This window comes from Nycticebus coucang, chromosome 3 (assembly GCF_027406575.1).
Source record: "Nycticebus coucang isolate mNycCou1 chromosome 3, mNycCou1.pri, whole genome shotgun sequence".
NCBI lineage: Eukaryota > Metazoa > Chordata > Mammalia > Primates > Lorisidae > Nycticebus > Nycticebus coucang.
In genome coordinates this window covers 151180982-151201923 of record NC_069782.1, presented here as the reverse complement: position 1 = coordinate 151201923, position 20942 = coordinate 151180982, and the positions used below count along the sequence as shown (strand labels likewise).

At 42.8% G+C, this 20942-nt stretch overlaps 1 pseudogene; it reads right to left on the bottom strand.

Moving 5' to 3' along the window:
* Nucleotides 1-13565: 13565 nt before the first annotated feature.
* On the bottom strand, nt 13566-14162 carry LOC128581647 (rRNA-processing protein FCF1 homolog; annotated as a pseudogene).
* Between the last annotated feature and the right edge of the window lie 6780 nt (nt 14163-20942).

Here is a 20942-nt window from a genome sequence, read left to right as displayed (position 1 = left end):
TCTTTCTGCATCATTTTGTAATCAGACACATTATAGGGGAGAATTCAGGCTCAGCGCCCTATAAGCTCAGGTTCAGGCTGACTCTCAGGTTCGTCAGTTACATGGTTTAGACCAGACCTGCAGGTCCCCAAGCTTGTCTTTTGACCAAGTAAGAATTGGAATTACCCTCAGCCTCCAAAATTTATGCTATTTGCAATATTTATGCTCTGCTCCAAAATTATGCCCCATGAAAATATTAACAAATCAATGAATGGGATACTTAGTGACACCCAGAGCATCAGTGAGCTTCTGTTCACATTGCTGATTCTGCCAGCTAGAATCTTAGCATTTGATTCATTACCAGTTCTGTAAAGTTGACTTACTGGACCATTGTGAGAGAGAAGTGTTTAACCATGCATGGCCCTGTGTCCCCTCCCCCACCCCCACTTGCTCTTGGTCTCTGCAGGTGCCTGCACTGGGCTATCTCCTGGGCCCACAGCCCAGCACTTGGGGAGCTGTCCACTGTGACACTGAAGAGAGGGCAGGTGTGCTCTGAGATCAGCAGCCCTGGGACTGGTTTCCATCCTTTGCCTCTTTCAGTTGTGGCTCTGTGACCAGCAGAAGGATTTCTTTAGCCCCCCACCTCCCCACTTAGCTGGCCAGGTGGATTGATGCCCTCCAGTCCTTGATGCTACATGCAGAGCCCCAAAGGGACACTTCAGAATTCCCAGTGCCTGCTGACTCTGATCTGTGCCCTGCTCACAACGCTGCTGTTTTCTAAGACAACAGTCACTGGGGAAGGGATACCAAGGTGAAGGCCTTTGTCCCCTGGAGAAAATAGCCATGAGCTCAAGCTGTCCCTGAGCAGGATCCACTGGAAGCCACCCTCGTGTCTTAAGCCTACAGGGAACTGAGCCCCCATTCTGGGGAGAAGCCAGTTTTGGCCACTACAGAGGTCTTGTGATCTGATTCACTCATGTGTGTCCTCCCCTACACCTACATCTATTTCTGTTCCACTAGTTCCGACTTTTTTGGGCATGTTTGAGGGTAATGAAAGCAAAATTTGGGAAGGTGGTGAAAGTCCTACTTTTGAGGCAGGTATTTCCCAGATGTCCAGCCCACAGAGCACTGAGTGACTTAGTCAGATTCTTGACCTCACAACAAGTCCAGTGTCTATTTCATCACCTGTCTCATCTTTCACTGTGGGTGTGCATGGCTTTGTCAGGAATTCATAGAAATGAGATTCAAATGTTAAAATCTGTGGCAACGGCCTTGTGAGAATAGTACAGATGAACATTGGTGCATTGACAATACCTTCTGTGACCTGATCTTATCATTCATACTTTAAGAACTGTTACTTGTACCCAAAGGGAAGCTCCCTTAGGGGTAGGCCAAACGAGAAAATGAGCAAATGATATTCTATGCTTAAAATCAACTACAGATGTTCATGGGGTGTCTGTTGGGGCAAAAGGGGGAGGGAGACACATCCAACCAAGGGTCAAGAAAGTGTCAGAGCAGAGTTAGTCCTGGAGCAGAGTCAGGAAATACAAATATAGAACCTAAGAGGGCAGGTCAAAGAGAAGGGGAAGAAGACTGAGTTCCAGGCAGGGGATGACGTGAGTGAGGATATGGCTCTGCCAGGCACGGAGTGTGTCCAGGAATCTCACTGTCTCATGCTAGGCGCAGAAAACCAGCTGCAGAGGTGAGAAATGATGACAAGGAAGGACAGGCCCAAGAGCCAGGACACGAAGGGTTTTGCAAGACCACACTGAGAAGGGTAGAGTTTACCTAGAAGACAAGAAACAACGAAAAGTTTCATCAGGGAGTAAAATGGATTCAGACTGTACTTTAGATGGGTGTTATGAAAGGGAGGAAGGTGAAGTAGAAGAGGCCAAATTGACTCCATCCCAGAAACATCAGTATTAGTAAAGAAAACTCCCTTCTTAGCAGGAACTTGAGTTAGAGACATGCTGGGGAGCCCTGTGGAGCTTGATCAGGATGTTCCAGACGCCAGGAGTGTTTCTGGAGGGAGTGGATGAACCTACCTGAAGGATCCACGGAGAAGCTCCCCCATCCACCAGGCTCCACAAACAGAAGAACAGGACACGGAGGCCCTCGGGGCTGCTCCAGGCAGTGAGGGCCTGTGCCATTCCCGGGGCCATTGCCTTGTTCATCAACCTAACTTCCTGTTCCTGGAACAAGAGGAAATCTACATAACCAAAGTCTGATGTTCCCACAACTCATGTGGGCTCTTCTGTTTTGCTCTTAAAACAAAAGGACCCATAACCAATTCCAAAGAACAATTTGCTGTTGAGATGTGAAAGACATTTACCTGAAACATTCCTTACTGTCAGCATATTACCAGATTGGTGAGCAGAAAGCCAGGACCGACTTCTCACTGGGGTTCCCTGGAGTTCTTTGCCTAGTGCCAGCCAGAGACACAGCAATTAGCCAGGTCTGCGTCCGGAAATCAAGGTCCTATGGAGCTTTAGAACCAATGAGTTGGACATACAGACAGACAGATGGGAGGGCATTAATTAGAAGAATTGTGTCACATAATTACAGAAGCTTAAAATTCCTGTCAGGTTTGGTGGCTCATGCCTATAATCCTAGCACTCAGGAAGGCTGATGTGGGAGAATTGCTTAAGGGCAAGAATTCAAGACCAGCCTGAGCAAGTGTGGAACCCCATTTCTATTAAAAATAGGAAAATTAGTCAGATGTAGTAGTGGGCACCTGTAGTCCCAGCTACTTGGGGCGCTGAGGCAGGAAGATGACTTAAGCTCAGGGGCTTGAGGTTGCTGTGAGCTGGGCTGACACTGACACTGTGGCACGGGCAATAAACTGACACTTGATCTGAGAAAACAGACAGGATGTCCAATAAACAACTGTCTGCACCCGGAAGACCCCAGGATCTTGGCAGCAGGGCTTCATGCAAGTTCCCAGGGGCTGCTGGTGCAAGTCTTAAGTTCAAAGGCCAGAGAACATGGACTACTGGTGTCTGAGGGCAGGAGAAGTCTATCCCATTTCACCTTTTCTCTTTTCGTTCCCTCTGGTCCTTAGGTAACTAGATGGTGTCCGCCTACATTGAGGAAGGATTTTCCCCACTCATTCCACTGACTTACACATCAATCTCCTCTGGAAATACCCTCACAGATATACCATCCAGAAATCACACGTTCACAGTGACATACAAACCCTTCAATCGAGTCATTAATCCTAAAATATACCATCAGAGTGGCTAAACTTCTCAGAACTGAGAATCCACTTCACTCCCAAAATCAGCCCACCATGCCCAGGGATAGGCTCAGTCTCTACCCTGAACAATGTGGATGAAGATAGCAAAGCCTCAGGGGAGTCCTGGGAGCCACCGTGCGCATATTGTCCACCGCGTGTACTCTGTTCCTCCACTGCTGTCGGGTGGGGGCTGTTTTGTTTTCTGTCACTCACTCTTAGGGAACCCTGCTTATTCCTCGTGTGATAGGCTTTATGGGAAATAGGAAAATGAATGGGTCCTCTGGAAAGCATTCCGATCATGAACCTGCTGCCAGATTGGGGAGCAGGGAGTCAGCACAGCCTCCTCATTCCAGCCCTCCTACTGACATCACCTCTACAGATGAGAGACTTTCAGAATTACACATCAGGATTTAGAGAAAAGTACAGTAAACATTGCTCCGGTTTCCTTCTGGCCGTCTGCCCTAAAACTGCTCACTAAGAGGAAATGGCACCAAGCAATAGGGCCATTTCCTTTCCCATCATTCCTATAGGTAGAATCACTAACATTAGAATCATAGTACCTTTTTGCTTAAAAATTACTTATGTTTTCCAGGTCTTCAATTCCAGTGCAATGGCTGGTGCTGCCTAGCATGAAGACCCTCACCAAACACCTAACTCAGGACAAAGAATGTAGTTTTCCTCATCTCTCAGTATCATAATTTCACCTTTCACACTGTGAGCAATCAATGATCCCCAGGCCACAACCCATTCCAGACCCATTACAGTCCCCAGTTCCAAACTCCTAGGAGGGGCGATACAAGGTTCCCTCTTGTCTCTGCACTTAGCTGTCATGTGATGACGCTTTCCCCTGCTGCATCTTGGTGACTCTTTCTATTGACGCAGATGAAGTAATTAACCCTGGAATTATCTTTAATTTTCACACTAGATAATCTTTCCCAAGGTCAGGCCTAAGAAATAGCAAATGGGCAGTGCCCTTGCTCCAAGAGTGACCCAAATCCTCAACATGGATGAATTCATGTTATTGTAAGAGTAGGGGTGAGTTCCAGGACCCTGCTTGGTGATGCCTCTGACACCGTGACTGAGCATGAAAATGCCAACTTTGTCCAGGGTCAAATGTGTGTGTGTGTGTTTATTAAATCATATCTTTATAACTTTTCATTTATTTATTTTATTTTTTATTATTAAATCATAGCTGTGTACATTAATGCGATCATGGGGCACCATACACTGGTTTTATATACCATTTGACAGATTTTCATCACACCGGTTAACATAGCCTTCCTGGCATTTTCTTAGTTATTGTGTTAAGACATTTATATTCTACATTTACTAAGTTTCACATGTACCCTTGTAAGATGCACCGCAGGTGTAATCCCACCAATCACCCATCCTCTGCTCATCTTCCCCCCCACCCTCTCCCTTCCTTCCCCCTATTCTTAGGTTGTAACTGGGTTATAGCTTTCATGTGAAAGCCATAAATTAGCTTCATAGTAGGGCTGAGTACATTGGATACTTTTTCTTCCATTCTTGAGATACTTTACTAAGAAGAATATGTTCCAGCTCCATCCATATAAACATGAAAGAGGTAAAGTCCCCATCTTTCTTTAAGGCTGCATAATATTCCATGGTGTACATATACCACAATTTATTAATCCATTCGTGGATCGATGGGCACTTGAGCTTTTTCCATGACTTAGCAATTATGAATTGGGCTGCAATGAACATTCTGGTACAAATATCTTTGTTATAATGTGATTTTTGATCTTCTGGGTATATAGCTAGTAGAGGAATTATAGGATTGAATGGCAGATCTATTTTTAGATCTCTAAGTGTTCTCCAAACATCTTTCCAAAAGGAATGTATCAATTTGCATTCCCACCAGAAGTGTAGAATTGTTCCCTTTTCTCCACATCCATGCCAACATCTCTGGTCTTGGAATTTTGTGATATGGGCTAATCTTTAGATGATATTTGAAAGTAGTTTTGATTTGCATTTCTCTGATGATTAAAGATAATGAGCATTTTTTAATATGTCTGTAGGCCGTGTGCCTGTCTTCTTCAGAGAAGTTTCTCTTCAAAGTCCCTTGCCTACCCTGCGATGGGATCACTTGTTCTTTTCTTGCTTATACGTTTGAGTTCTCTGTGGATTCTGGTTATTAAACCTTTGCCGGAGACATAACCTGCAAATATCTTCTCCCATTCTGAGGGCTGTTTGCTTGCTTTACTTACTGTGTTTTTGGCTGTGCAGAAGCTTTTTAGTTTGATCAGGTCCCAGTAGTGTATTCTTGAAGCTGCTTCAATTGCCTGGGGGGTCCTCCTCATAAAATACTCACCCAGACTGATTTCTTCAAGGGTTTTCCCTGCACTCTCTTCTAGTATTTTTATACTTTCATGTCTTAAATTTAAATCTTTAATCCAGTGAGAGTCTATCTTAGTTAATAGTGAAAAGTGTGGGTTCAGTTTCAGTCTTCTACAGGTCGCCAGCCAGTTCACCCAGCACCATTTGTTAAATAGGGAATCTTTTCCCCACTGGATATTTTTAATTGGCTTGTCAAAGATCAAATAACAGTAAGTAGCTGGATTCATCTCTTGGTTCTCTATTCTGTTCCAGACATCTACTTCTCTGTTTTTGTCCCAGTACCATGGTGTTTTGATCATTATCAATTTATAGTATAGTCTGAGGTCTAGTAGCATAATTCTTCCTGCTTTGTTCTTATTTCTGAGTGATGTCTTGGCTATTTGAGGTTTTCTCTGATTCCATATAAAATGAAGGATTATTTTTTCAAGATCTTTAAAGTATGACAGTGGAGCTTTAATAGGCATTGCATTAAAATTGTATATTGCTTTGGGTAGTATGGACATTTTAACAATGTTGATTCTTCCCAGCCATGAGCATGGTATGTTTTTCCATTTGTTAACATTTTTATCTATTTCTTTTCTTAGAGTTTCATAGTTCTCTTTGTAGAGATCTTTCATGTCCTTTGTTAGATAAACTCCCAAATATTTCATCTTCTTTGGCACTACTGTGAATAATAGAGTCCTTAACTGTTTTTTCAGCTTGACTATTGTTGGTATATATAAAGGCTACCGATTTATGAATGTTGATTTTGTAACCTGAGACACTGCTGTATTCCTTGATCACTTCTAAGAGTTTTGTAGTACAATCCCTGGTGTTTTCCAGATATATAATCATATCATCTGCAAAGAGTGAAAGTTTGATCTCTTTTGACCCTATATGGATACCCTTGATCGTCTTTTCTTTCCTAATTGCAATGGCTAACACTTCCATTACAATGTTAAAGAGCAGTGGAGACAACGGGCAGCCTTGTCTGGTTCCTGATCTGAGTGGAAATGATTTCAATTAAACTCCATTCAGTATGATATTGGCTGTGGGTTTGCTGTAGATGGCCTCTATCAGTTTAAGAAATGTCCCTTCTATACCAATTTTCTTAAGTGTTCTGATCATGAAGGGATGCTGGATATTATGAAAAGCTTTTTCTGCATCAATTTAGAGAAAATTATGGTCTCTGTTTTTAAATTTGTTTATGTGCTGAATTATACTTGTAGATTTATGTATATTGAACCAGCCTTGAGACCCTGGGATAAAACCAACTTGGTCATGATGTATAATTTGTTTGATGTGTTGCTGGATTCTGTTTGTTAGGATCGTGTTGAATATTTTTGCATCTATACTCATTAGTGATATTGGTCTATAATTTTCTTTTCTTGTTGGGTCTTTTCCTGGTTTGGGGATCAGGGTGATTTTTGCTTCATAGAACATGTTAGGTAGTCTTCCTTCTTTTTCTACATTTTGGAACAGGTTGAGTAATATAGGTACTAGTTCCTCTTTAAAGGTTTGGTAGAATTCTGACGTGAAGCCATTTGGTCCTGAATGTTTCTTTTTAGGGAGATTTTGTATGGTTGATGCTATTTCAGAAGTTGATATTGGCCTGTTCAACATTTCCACTTGATTCTGGCTAAGTCTTGGAAGATGACGTGTTTCCAAGTATTGGTCAATTTCCTTCAGATTTTCATATTTCTGAGAATAAAGTTTCTTGTAATATTCATTAAGGATTTTTTTGAGTTTCTGAGGAGTCTGTTGTTATTTCGTCTTTGTTGTTTCTGATTGATGAGATTAGAGATTTTACTCTTGTTTTTCCTGGTTAGGTTAGCCAAAGGTTTATCTATTTTATTGACTTTTTCAAAAAACCAACTTTTTGATTTATTGATCTGTTGTATAATTCTTTTGTTTTCAATTTCATTTAATTCTGCTCTAATTTTGGTTATTTCTTTTCTTCTACTGGGCTTGGAGTTGGAATGTTCTTCCTTTTCCAGTTGCTTGAGATGTCCCATTAAGTTGTTAACTTCCTCTCTTTCTGTTCTCCTGAGGAAGGCTTGCAGTGCTGTAATTTCCCTCTTAGGAATGCCTTTGCGGTATCCCAGAGGTTCTGATAATTCATGTCTTCATTGTCATTTTGTTACAAAAATTTGGCAATTTCCTTCTTAATCTCATCTCTGACCCAGCTGTCATTCAGCATAGGGTTATTTAACTTCCATGTTTTTGTATGAGTATGCAGATTCCTGTTGTTACTGAGCTCAACTTTTATTCCATGGTGGTCCTAGAAGATGGAAGGAATCATTTCTATTCCTTTAAATTTACTGAGGTTAGACTTGTGATCTAAGATGTGATCGAGTTTGGAGTATGTTCCATGGGCTGATGAGAAGTATGTATATTCAGTTTTGTTGAGATGAAATATTCTGTAGATGTCTGCTAAATCCAAATGTTGGATGGTTAGGTTTAAATCTAAGATTTCTTTGCTCAACTTCTTATTGGAGGATCTATCCAACAGTGCCAAAGGAGTGTTGAAATCTCCGACTATTATGGAGCTGGAAGAAATCAAGTTGCTCATGTCTGTTAGAGTTTCTCTTATAAATTGAGGTGCCTTCTGGTTGGGTGCATAAATATTAATAATTGAAATCTCATCATATTGAGTATTACCCTTAACAAATATGAAGTGACCATTCTTATCCTTCCTCACTTTTGTTGCTTTAAAGCCTATATTGTGTCTGCAAATAGAATTGCAACACCTGCTTTTTTCTGATTACCATTTGCCTGAAATATGGATGACAATCCTTTCACCCTGAGTCTATATTTATCTTTTAAGGTAAGATGTGGCTCTTGTATGCAGGAAATATCTGGTCTGAGTTTTTGTATCCAGTCAGCTAACCTGTGCCTCTTTAGAGGACAGTTTAAGCCGTTCACATTAATGGAGAATATGGATAAGTCTGGTAAAATTTTGGGTTTCAAGTTTTTCGAAAGTCTAGTGGACATTTTTAATCTTTTGCCACTATGGAAGTTGGAGTTTGATCAAAAGTTTCTGAGTGATTTTACTTTTGTGGTAGAGGATTGGGCTGGTCATTATGGAGGATAGGTCTGAGAATATCCTGAAGAGCTGGTTTGGTTATGGCAATTTTTTTCAACATATAAATGTCATTGAAGTATTTAATTTCTCCATCATAAATGAAACTCAGTTTAGCTGGATACAGGATCCAGGGTTGAAAGTTATTTTGCTTTAGGAGATTAAAAGTTGATGACCACCCTCTTTTGGCTTGAAAAGTTTCAGCAGAGAGATCTTCAGTAATCCTAATATTCTTCCCTTTGTAGGTAATGGATTTTTTACATCTGGCTGCTTTCAGAATTTTCTCCTTCATATTAACTTTAGTGAAGTTAATTATCATATGCCTGGGGGATGTCTTATTGGGATTGAGTCGTGCTGGGGTTCTGAAACTGTCTGCTATCTGAATTTCAGAACCTCTTGACATGTCTGGAAAATTCTCTTTCATAATTTCATGGAGAAGGGCCTCTGTTCCTTGTGAGGCCACTTCATCACTTTCAGGGATTTCAATGAGGCAGATATTAGCCTTTTTCGAATTATCCCAGAGCTCTCTGAGAGAATGATCTGTTTTTGATCCCCATTTCTCTTCCTCTTTGAGAGTTTGGGAGAGTTCAAAGGCTTTGTCTTCAATGTCAGAAATCCTTTCTTCTGCTTGCTCCACTGTGTTACTGAGGGATTCTACTGTATTTTTTAGATCTTTGAGGGCTGCAAATTCTTGCTTCAGTGCGTCAAAATCTTTGGTGGGTTTGTCTTTAAATTCGTTAAATTCTTGAGACAACTTTTGAATTTCTCCTCAAATTTCTAATTCTGACTTTTGAATTGCTCCTCGAATTTCTAATTCCAAATTTTCCTCCATTCTATTAATCTTGTTTGCAATCCAAATTCTGAATTCGATTTCTGACATCTTGTTCTGCTGTTTATGAATGGGATCTTCAGTTACATCTGCCATATCTTTCCTTGGGGGGGGGGTTGATCTATTCTTGTTATTCATGTTACCAGAGGTTTTCCGCTGATTCTGCCCCATTATTGTTTTACACCTTTTGATTTTCCCCTGGAGCTTTGTCGAGGACCCGTACAATGCTATGGCCTGAGAAACTGAGGACCTGTTTGGTGTGGTGGGACTAAGTTGTTCTGTCTTGTTTTCAGCTGGTCTCTGTCTGACCCTAGTGAAACAGTTACTCTGGGTTGAAGTCTCAGCTGTGGAGAAATACCAGCAGTTAAGTCTCCCTGCCCCCCACAGGCAACAATTGGAAAAGGAAAATCAAACCTTCCTACAACCACACACCCAGGGCACCACTTGAATAATCCCCGGGCGATTGGCTCAGTTCAAAAGGTCCAAATCAATTGTCTTAGTCAGCACCTGTCTCACGTGGGAGAGTTTAAAAGGTCTCTGGCAACTGGATTGCAGGGGTCTGGTGACAACTCAGATGTGGCTTTCTCTGGTGCTCTATGGAGTCAGGAGTACCCACCCAGCAAATAGATTAGTCTGAGAAGGTTGGTGCTCCTTCCCCACCTTACACCTCTGTCACACTCTGTCAGCCACACAGGGCTGTGACCCTGTTGCCTCTAGTGAACAAATACTCCAGGTGTTTGCACCTGCCTGAATCACAAGGAAATCTATTTCTGCTCAGCCAGGCCACTGTGCTCTGCCTCTATCCAGCAGGTGGAGGTGAGGCCTGACAACCTCGGGTGCTTGATGGAGGCTGGGGGGTGTTCACTCTGTTCCAGCCCCACTCCTGATTGATGTTAGTGACAGAACAGAAGTGAACAACTTTGCGGGAATTTGTTTCTGTCCCTGCTAAATTCCCCTGCAGAAGTGAAGCTGTTTTGAGTTCCCAGAGCCTGCACTTCAGGCTCTGTCTTTGCTCCTGTAGGTTTGTATGTGGTTAGCTGTCAGTTCTAGCCTCCTGCCTTCCTTTGTCTATAGGCTGACGATCGCCTGAGGGCCGGATGTGTCTTAGGATCAGTAAAGCAGTACTCTGGGTCAGCCCTGCCCTGGTAACTTCCCGGCTCTGCACGTGGGTTTCTAGTCCCCACGCTCCACCCAGGCCGGAACCGCCTCAGGCAAACCCTTCACTCACAGGGCCTGCATTTCCATCTCAGATCTGTTCCATGGTGGTTGCCACCTGAGAAGATGCCTGGCCTCCTCTGGTTGCCCAGGGAGACAAGGGTTGTGGCTTCGGAACTTCTGGGAGTGAGCCCTATTGTTGCCAAAAATGGCTGTTGCTCTGCACCTCGGGGCACCGCAGCTCGGGTGTGGTTCCCTCTCAGCAGACCATCCTCTCCTCAGTCCCATGCCACAGAATCAGCACTGACCAGCCACAGTCTAGGCCCTGTCCACACCCCTCAAAAAATCACCCAAGAATCTGGACTCCTGGGGGACAGGCTTCCAGACCTCAGAGTGAGAGTGAAGGGGAGTGCTGGGTGGTCAGAATTGCAGGTAGAGAATATGTACTGTTCTATACAGTTTTATGCCTGGCAGGAGAATGCCGTGGCACCCTAGTAGGGGAGGTAGGTCCAGTTTTTAGAGGGTGTCTCCCATGGAGTGTAGTGGGAGGATCTTTGAACTCTGCTCCTTTGTTTATGGGGCACTCCTAGCTGTTCTCATGGGGGAGGGGACTCCATCTGCTTGGTGATGGATTTTGTACCTTTTGTTTGTATCCTTGTGGTCATAGCTCACCTCAGTGGTGTTTTGTGCATTCTTCAACCTTCTCTCTTGGTGAAGCTCTAATCCACCAGGTAACTTGCTAAATTTCTGTCCTTTAACTCTCCTTCTGGACAGGAGCCTCTGTGGAAATCTGACTTCAGTCAGCCATCTTATCTCCGCCCTCATATCTTTATAACTTAATGTATTTACGGGGTACAATGTGCTGATTTGATATATATTGTGGAATTCTTACATCAAACTGATTAACATAACCATCACCTCACTTATTTGTTGTGGTAAGACATTTATACTCTATTCTTAATAGTTTCGAAATGTACCATTGCATTGTGCCCATTAGGTGAGGTCCCACCAAATGGCCTTCCTCCTCCCACACCCCCCCTTCAACTCTCCTCTCCCTCCTCTGCCCACCTTATTTCTGGACTATAGTTGTGTTTTCTCATTCATATGAATGTGTAGGTGATTATATATTGGTTTCATAATAGTATGAAGTACATTGGATACTTTTCCTTCCATTCTTGAGATACTTTACTAAGAATAATATGTTCCAACTCAATCCAGGTAAACATAAAAGATGTAAAGTTGCCATCTTTTTATGGCTGCATAGTATTCCATGGTATACATATACCACAATTTGTTGAACCATTTGTGGGTCCATGGGCACTTGGGCTGCTTTCATGACTTGGAAATTATGAATTGGGCTGCAATAAACATTCTGGTGCAAATGTCTTTGTTGTAAACTGATTTTTTGATCATCTTGGTATATACCTAGTAGAGGAATCACAGGTTCAAATGGTAGGTCTACTTTTAGCTCCTTAATGAAGATGCATGGTTTTCTGCACCCCAAAACAATGGCTTTGTCTCATATGTGCTTCTTGAGGTACAAGGCCCTGAGAAGGGAAAATTCCATTCTCAGCTATAAGCAAGACTTGGGAGTTAATTCCTATCTGCTTGCTCAAATAGCAGAGACACAGGGGTTAATTCCTCCCTGCTTGCTGAAAAGACCTTGAGAAAAGAATCCCTGAGGTCCTCACCATAGCTGGAGATTTAGCACCTGTCTGGAGCTGAGCTGTTGCTCTTTATTCCCTAACTTCAAGTTACACAAAAGTTTCATTTAATCTTTTAGGGAGGTGGACGAACAGAACAGACAGCCTGGTGTCCTTGTAGTTTATCTTGAAGTTAAACACTTCAGACTTAGAAATGATGTATATGTGCTTTGTAACATTTATGCTGAGGAGAAATTTCTTATGGCAGTCTCAACTAGTGCTTTTGTTCTTTATTCTTGATTATTCTTATCTGATGAGTTTGGCTATATAATACAGTGAATAAAGATAGGCAATCACTGTGGACCTGAGTGAGCCCCAGTCTTCCCTTAATAAATAAATCATTCTGTCTGCAGTGTTACCTCTGTGTCATTGATTGGGCTAGCGAACAGCAACACCTTAAGTATTCTCCACACTTCTTTTCAAAAAAGCTGTATTAGCTAGCATTCTGAGCAGCAGTGTAGAAGTGTTCCCTTCTCTCCATATCTATGCCAAGTGATTTTGAATTTCAATTCTCTGATGATTAAAGATGATAAACATTTTTTCATGTGTTTGTAGGCCATGCACCTGTCTTCTTCAGAGAATTTTCTGTTCAAGTCTCTTGCCCACAAATAAATGGGATTATTTGCTCTTTTCTTATTCATTAGTTTGAGTTCTCTGTGGATTCTAGTTATCAAACCTTTGTTGGAAATATTACCTGTTAATATTGTCTCCCATTCTGAAGGCTGTCTGTTTGCTTTACTTATTGTGCTTTGGTGGTGCAGAATTTTTTTTTTTTTACAAAAAGACACAACAGTTTTATTTTTATTGTAAACCAACAATTTATAATTGTATAAACTTATGGAGTATGCAGTGATGTTATAATCTATGACTACAATGTGGAATAATTAAATCAAACTAGTCAATATATCCATCACCACAAATACTTAACATTTTTATGGTAAGAACATTTGAAATTACTCTCTTAGCAATTTTGAAATGTATATTACTCTAATATTAACTATAATTACCACATTGTGCAACAGAACTCAAAAAAGAATAAAGCATTCTTCATGAGATTTTGCATCTTTGACCATCAATAAGATAAAATACCATTTTAAAAATAGCATCCAAACGTGAGTGTATTTACCCACATCCTCTAGGTCATAATAAAGCAAGCAGGTTAACAGAGTAATAATTCATGGTATCTCATGTTTAATGAACTGTTAACAATAAAGTTGGTTGAGGAAAGGCATTGTCTTATAAGAATTAGAACTGAGGGGCTCCATAATCATCTGGCATCTGTTCAATATTATATCTGTGGTTAGAAATATACATGATAGGAACGCCAGGAATTTTCTGGATTCTTTGTTTAAGGTCTCGGTTAACTGTGTCCATGATGTAACACTTGTGCTGAGTTACTCTCTGTACTAAGCTGTCATCTGCATAGGTTCCTTTGTGTGTGCATGGTAATCATTCAAATCTTGGATCCTTGGCAATCCTGAGGGCCACTCAGTACGTCTGCTCCAATTTCTCAATTTCAGTCATTACACAGTCAGTTACAGAAGGAATGCACTTGGCATACACATAGTCCATCATTGACTGCACTAAGTCCAGTTTGGCTTTAATGGAAAAGTTGATAAAGTTGGTATCAACCAAGATGTGGTAAGGTGGGCCCCATTGTGTATTATATTGGAAGAATAAGCAGGAAGGGTGCTGGGGGGCTTCTTTTTCCTTTAATGTGCTGGGATCTTTCTTTTCTTTGCTTTTAGGTTTCAATCTGTCCTTTTCCTTAAGCCTCTGATCCCTGAGACTAAGCATTCACTTCATGGTTGCATACTTCCTTGTTTTCTTTTGCTTCCCCATGTTCACACTACACTCTTGTTTCTTTCACTGTGCAGGATGTTTTTTAGCTTGATCAGATCCCAGTAATGTATTTTTGGTGTTGCTTCGATTGCCAGGGGGGTTCTCCTCATAAAATATTCTCCCAGGCCAAGTTCTTCAAGTGTTTTCACTGCACTCTCTCCTAGTATTTTTATAGTTTCATGTCTTAAGTTTAAATCTTTTATCCAGTGAGAATCAATTTTTTTTTAATGGTGAAAGGTGGGGGTCCAGTTTCAATCTTCTACAAGTTGCTAGGCAATTCCTTCAGCACCATTTGTTAAATAGGGAATCTTTCCCCCTTTGAATGTTTTTGACAGGCTTATCAAAGATCAAATGACAAGTGGCTGGGTTCATCTCTTGGTTCTCTGTTCTGTTCTATAAATGTAGCTTTCTATTTTTGTGCCAGTACCATGCTGTTTTGATCACTATAGATTTATAGTATAGCCTGAAGTCTGGTAAGGTGGTAACTCCTGATTTGTTGTTATTTCTAATGTCTTGGCTATTTTAGGTTTTTTCTGATTCCATACAAAAGTACTATTTTTTCCAGATTTTTAAGATATGACAATGGTGCTTTAATAGGGATTGCCTTAAATTTGTATATTGCTTTGGGTAGTACGGGCATTTTAACAATGTTGATTCTTCCCATTCAGGAGTGTGGTGTTTTTTTTTTTCCATTTGTTAACATCTTCAGTTATTTCTTTTCTCAGAGTTTCATAATTCTCTTTATAGAGATCTTTCACATCCTTCGTTAGGTAAATTCCCAGATATTTCATCTTCTCTGGCACCACTGTAAAAGGAATATAGAGTCCTTGACTATAATTTCAGCTTGACTATTGTTATATATAAAAGCTACTGATTTGTGAGTATTGATTTTGTATCCTGAGATGGTGCTGTATACCTTGATCACTTCTAAGAGTTTTATAGTTGAGTCCCTGGGGTTTTCCAGGTATATGATCATATCATCTGTGAAGAGTGAGAGTTTGATTTCCTCTCACCTCATCTGGATACCCTTGATTGTCTTCTCTTGCCTGACTGTGATGGCTAAGACTTCCATTATTATGTTTAATAGCAATGGAGACAATGGACACCCTTGTCTAGCTCCATATCTGAGTGGAAATGTTTTCACTTTTACTCCATTCAGTATAATATTGGCTATGGGTCTGCTGAAGATGGCCTCTATCAGTTTAAGAAATGACCCATCTAAGCCTATTTTCTTAAGTGTTGTGATCATGAAAGGATTCTGGATATAATCAAAAGCTTTTTCTGTATCAATTGAGAGAAGCACCTTGATCCCCAAACCAGGAAAGCCCCCCCAAAGAAAGAAAACTATAAACCAATATCATTAATTGATATCGATGCAAAAATATTCAGTAAGATCCTAGTGAACAGAATTCAACAACACATCAAAAAAATTATACACCATGATCAACTTGGTTGTATCCCAGGGTTATAAGTTTGGTCAACATACATAAATCTATAAATATATCACATAAATAAAATAAAAGGTGTGTTTTTGTTTATAAAATGCTCAGTTTATACCAAGAAACTGTTTCAGCACAAAGTATGTAAATAAATCAGCCTAGTTCCTGCATCATGGGGAAAGTGCTATTCCCTCTAACCCTCATCCTTCATACTGGGGCATTGCTTTAGTCTTCAGTGCTCTCATCTCTGACAGTGAGGATGGGGCAGGCCCAAGGCTCTGCAGACTCCAGGACTTGGGAGGAGGTTCCCGGCTTCCTGTGACACAGGCTATGTGCAGAGGCGCCTACTCTCCCTGCCTAAGGCAGCTGTGTAGAGAAGAATAGGGGAACCTACTCTACTAGAGAGGAGTTCTCAGAGCTGGGGTAATTTGCATGGAAAGAGCCCCCTGAGAGTTCAAGCCTTACGTCTGAGCTTGACCAATTCTCCATCCAACCATCTAGCTTCAACCTGGCCCAGGGTACACATCTCTGGACCAGCAATGCCCAGAGGGACCATGAGGAAGCATCTTTCTCTCTTTGCCCTTCAGCTCACCCCACTCAGGGGAAACATCCACCTCTGCTCACACAGTCTCTTGCTTGGGGTATCCTCCTCTGCCCTCCCAAGACTTCCCCAACTGGAAGCCATACGTGAGTTCCCCCTCACTGGGACACCTGGGTGGTCACTGCCGTCAGGGAGGATCCTGGGCCTCAAAGTGCCTTCAATTGTACCACCCTGCCTGCTGGGTCTGTCCTGGGGATAGGGCTGCTTCTGCTGCTGTGGAAATTTTCAAGAGCTGGGTTCAGTTTCCTTCTGCCTGGAAAGTCTCTTGGATGGAGTATATGTGATGTATACATCAGTATGTCCAGAGAGTGATGTACATGAACAAGAATACAATCGCTTTCCATGAATGATAAGTTTTTTATTACATGTATTTCTATCCATATGTCAAGAAACCTTCAAGAAACCTTCTAAGAGACAGGTATACAATGTACCAACATAATGGCAAGAATAATACAGAAAATAGTTTTTCTATCTGGCCCACCTACCCCTCAGGTGTGAACACTGTGATAGTTTCCATGTATGTTTTAGAAGGGTCACAGGTCCCACTCAGGGCCCCTCACCCAAAGCTGATCCAAGCGAACTTTGGCTCAAGCTTATTTCAGCAGTCACAAGAACAGATTGTAGGCCCACCATGCCATGTGGCTGGCCTTGGACTAAGGATGGTCAGTCAAAAACATGCTAAGAAAAATAATATACTTCAAAGAAAGAGGGTGAGAGGTGGCTTTCTCTGAAATACTTGATTGTGGCAAAATTGACAGATGTTTCAAAGATTGAACTGAAGCCCTCACAAATCTTAGCAAGGCGCTTAGAACCAGGAGGTCCGTCCAGTATTTCCACATACTCATCATCACAGGATCTAAAATGAGACTGGAACCTGGGGAGACGAGATGGCAGGCATGAGATTTTGTGACCATCCTTTCTCTCCTAAAAAATGTAACCCCAAACCAATGGATGGGCACCAAATCCCAACAGCTTTGCTTTGTGGAGAAAAGGGAACACTTCTGCACTGTTGGTGGGAGTGCAAGCTAATATGTCCCTTTTGGAAAGAAGTATGGAGAATACTCAGGGATCTAAAAGTAGACCTGCCATTTGGTCCTGCAATTCCTCTACTATGTGTATATCCAAAAGACCAAAAATCACTTTATAACAATGATATTTGTGCCAGCTTGTTCATTGCAGCTCAATTCATAATAGCCAAGTCATGGAAGAAGCCCAAGTGCCCATCGACCCATGAATGGATTAATAAATTGTGGTATATGTATACCATGGAACTTTATGCAATCTTAAAAAAAGATGGAGACTTTACCTCTTTTACATGTACACAGATAGAGCTGGAACATATCCTACTTAGTAAAGTACCCCAAGAATGGAAGAAAAAATATCCAATGTACTCAGTACTATTATGAAACCAATTTATAATTACTCACACTTTCATATGAAGAATAGATCATAACTATGGCCCAGTATGAAGGAGGGAGAGGGGGTTGGGAGGGGATGGGGGAGGTCAGATCGAGGGAGGGTGAATGGTGGGATCATACCTATGGTTCATAATGCAAGGGTACATGTTGGATCTATTAAGTATAGAGTATAAATGTCTTAACACAATAATTAAGTAAATGAGATGAGATCTATATTAAACAGTGTGATGTAAGCATTCCTAATTCTATATGAAATCAGCACATTGTACCCCATAAATGCATTAATGTATACATGATCTATGTGTTTATGATAATAAAAAAAAAAAAGAAAGAAATGTCTGGTCAGATGGGAACAAGACATGGGAAGTCCATACATTCTACTGAGAGAGTCCACCACCCCAGGACCCTTCCTGTCTTCCCAGAAACCTTACAGTCCCCTTGACCCAGAAGAGGCTTCCCAGTCTCATGTTTCCACATCCTCATGGGAGCCCAGCCTATAATTCTGAGATCCCCCCAAAGGAGTTGCCTTGTCCTCATCAGCTGTCTTTCAAGTCCCCAAGGAGCAAATGCAGCAACTCATGGTGTCTGTCATGAGGCACAGCTGCTGTGTCACAGTGAGAGTCCAAGGCCAGGGTGAGGGTCCACAGCCTGGTTCCTGCCTCTCTAGCCCCTGGCAGAAGGGACAGGAGTGGGGGCAGCATAGAACCCCCAGCCCAGCCTTCCAGCCTTGATCCCCTTGGTGTAGGCAGAGGGGAGAGGGGCCTCCATCCCCACCCTGTGAGGGACACTGTGCACATGGAGTGCTCTCAGTCCTGGGATGGCTCCCCACTTCCACTTTCTCCTTCTACGTGTCCAGAACTGATCTGCACCCCTCACCCTCATTTAGCCCCCAGCACATCCCCCACTCACAGGACAGGGCCCAGAGCCCCTCTGGGCTACAACAAAACAATGGGGGGACAAATTCCAGGACACACTCAGCTCCCTTTATAACAGTGGTTCTCAACCTGTGGGTCATGACCTCTTTGGGGGTTGAACAACCCTTTCACAGGGGTCACCTAAGACCATCCTGCATATCAGATATTTACATTACTATTCATAACAATAGCAAAATTACAGTTATGAAGTACCAATGGTTGGGGGTCACCACAACATGAAGAACTATATTAAAGGGTCGAGGCATTAGGAAGGTTGAGAACCACTGCTTTATACTAATTTTGCTCTTGGCTCAGCTGGAGTCCTTCCTTGGTGTCAAAGTCAGTCAGACCCCAAAATCAATCTTTGGAAAGGAGAAAGGACAATATGGGCACATGGTCAGACCTGCCCATCCCTCTGACCCTGGAGCAAAGGGGACACAGGAAATGCCTGACCCCTTTATCCCAGGTTCTTCCTCAGCCTTATCTTCTCCTTGCTTCCCCATCTGGGTCAACTGGGCCACACTGAGTTTTATAAAACTCTGTGGCACAGGGCAGGTAGATGGTCTAAGCCCTGTGTCTCAGGCAGCTGTCTCACAGCTGGCCTTCATCACACAGAGCACCTGAATGACCTGGGGAGGGGAGGGGTGCCCAACCTTGAACAGGTCTGCAGGAGACAGAGGCCTTAGTCACACAGATTCCATCATCTTCTCATCCACATCATGGTCCATGTCTGGTCTGGTCCCCAGGCTCACGTCAGTGACCTCGGCCTTGACTCAGCCATGCAGGGACTCATGCCACATCGGAAATGCCTTCTGAGGCTTTATCACTTTGTCTATTCTCTTTCCTTCTGGGAAATTCTTTGAAGTACAAAAAGATATTCCCATTCCAGCTGACGCAAATACACAGGCAAAGATCCTATTACCGGTTAAACAAAACCTAGAGCTTTCTTCTGAGTTGGGGTACCCCTGAGAGAAAACTGTTTCCCTCTGGAAAGAGTCAGGAAGGGTGTTTCTTACCATGGAAGAGTTTGTCCTTTGAGAGAATTCCAGACAGATCATCTAGGAAAGGCTGAAGATGCTTCCAGACAGAGGGGAGAAGAGACAAGGGCAGGAGCAGCTGAACTCTGCTAGGTCCAGAAAACTCTGTGCTATGGTTCAGCCCAAGGGGATTTTGGGGGAGAAGTGGAGAGAAAAGAGTGACAGGAAGGGCCAGATGGTGAAGGGTGCACAAGATGACAGGGAGGGCAACTGTATGCAGAGAACAGGGAGCCACTGGGGGCTTTTGGCAGGGTTCAAGAATGGAGTGGGTTAGTGTTTCAGATGCCTGTGGTGGATGGGAACATGGTGAGCAGAAGTCCAGGATGGGCCCATGGAAACACCAGCAAAATTAAAGGTCAGCACTCACTCAAAATGTGGAAATATCATCTGGACCTTATCCCCAGGTTTCACCTCGATGGTCCAGACACACTCAGTTTTTGGCCCGATATAGTTGATAATCCTGCCTCTTTCATCTGTGTAGTGGCCCCCACACTCACCAGGCCCTACAAGAGATCAAAAGACATCCAGGCCCTGCAGGTTTATGGGTGAACTTGCCAATGTCCCTCCCTAAGGGACAAAAGGCAACTACCCAACATTCTAGGTAGGTAGCCCCAAAGCAATGTAGACTCTAATTTTATCCATTCAGACATTTGAAATGACCCCTTCCCCTATTAAGTTACCATGTTTGTCCCCATCGGTAAATAGAAGAAATGATAACTCCTCACTGTTACATTTGTCCGCATCTATCTACCTTATTGCCATGTGTATCCCAGTCTGTTAATACACAGCCTGTGCCCAGCACATCCTGCTCACTGGGAACATCAATCAATCAATCACCAAGTGGCCACATCGTGGGAGACCCTCCTCCTCCCCTACACCCTTCACACTGCTGGCATCACCTCGGCCTTCAATGCTCTCACCACTGAGACTGAGGAAGGGGCCACCTCACAGCTCTGCAGACTCCAGGCATTTGGAGGATGTTCCTGTCCTGTGACACAGGCCTTATGGATCGGGCTCCCTTCCCTGCCTGGGGAGGCTGTGTAGAGTGTAGGGTAGGGGAGGAGCCCTAGGCTGAGGAGGAGAACACAGGAGCCCTGGGGACAGGTGGGGATTGGGGAAAGTGAAGGTTGATCCAGTGTCAGGACCGGACATAACAAGTGCTTCGGGCCAAGCAATCTCCCCAGACCATGCCCTTCCCATGGAGCCACTTGGAGTTCAAATCAAAAGCACATCCTCTCTGTGAGGACAGGGCCGGAGGTGATAATCCTGTTGTCACTTGCCTGTATTCCATACAGCTGAAACAGTTGTAGCTGAAAGACACACAGAACAAAGAAGTTAAAAGCCAAATTCAGGCATGAGTCGGGGCAGAAG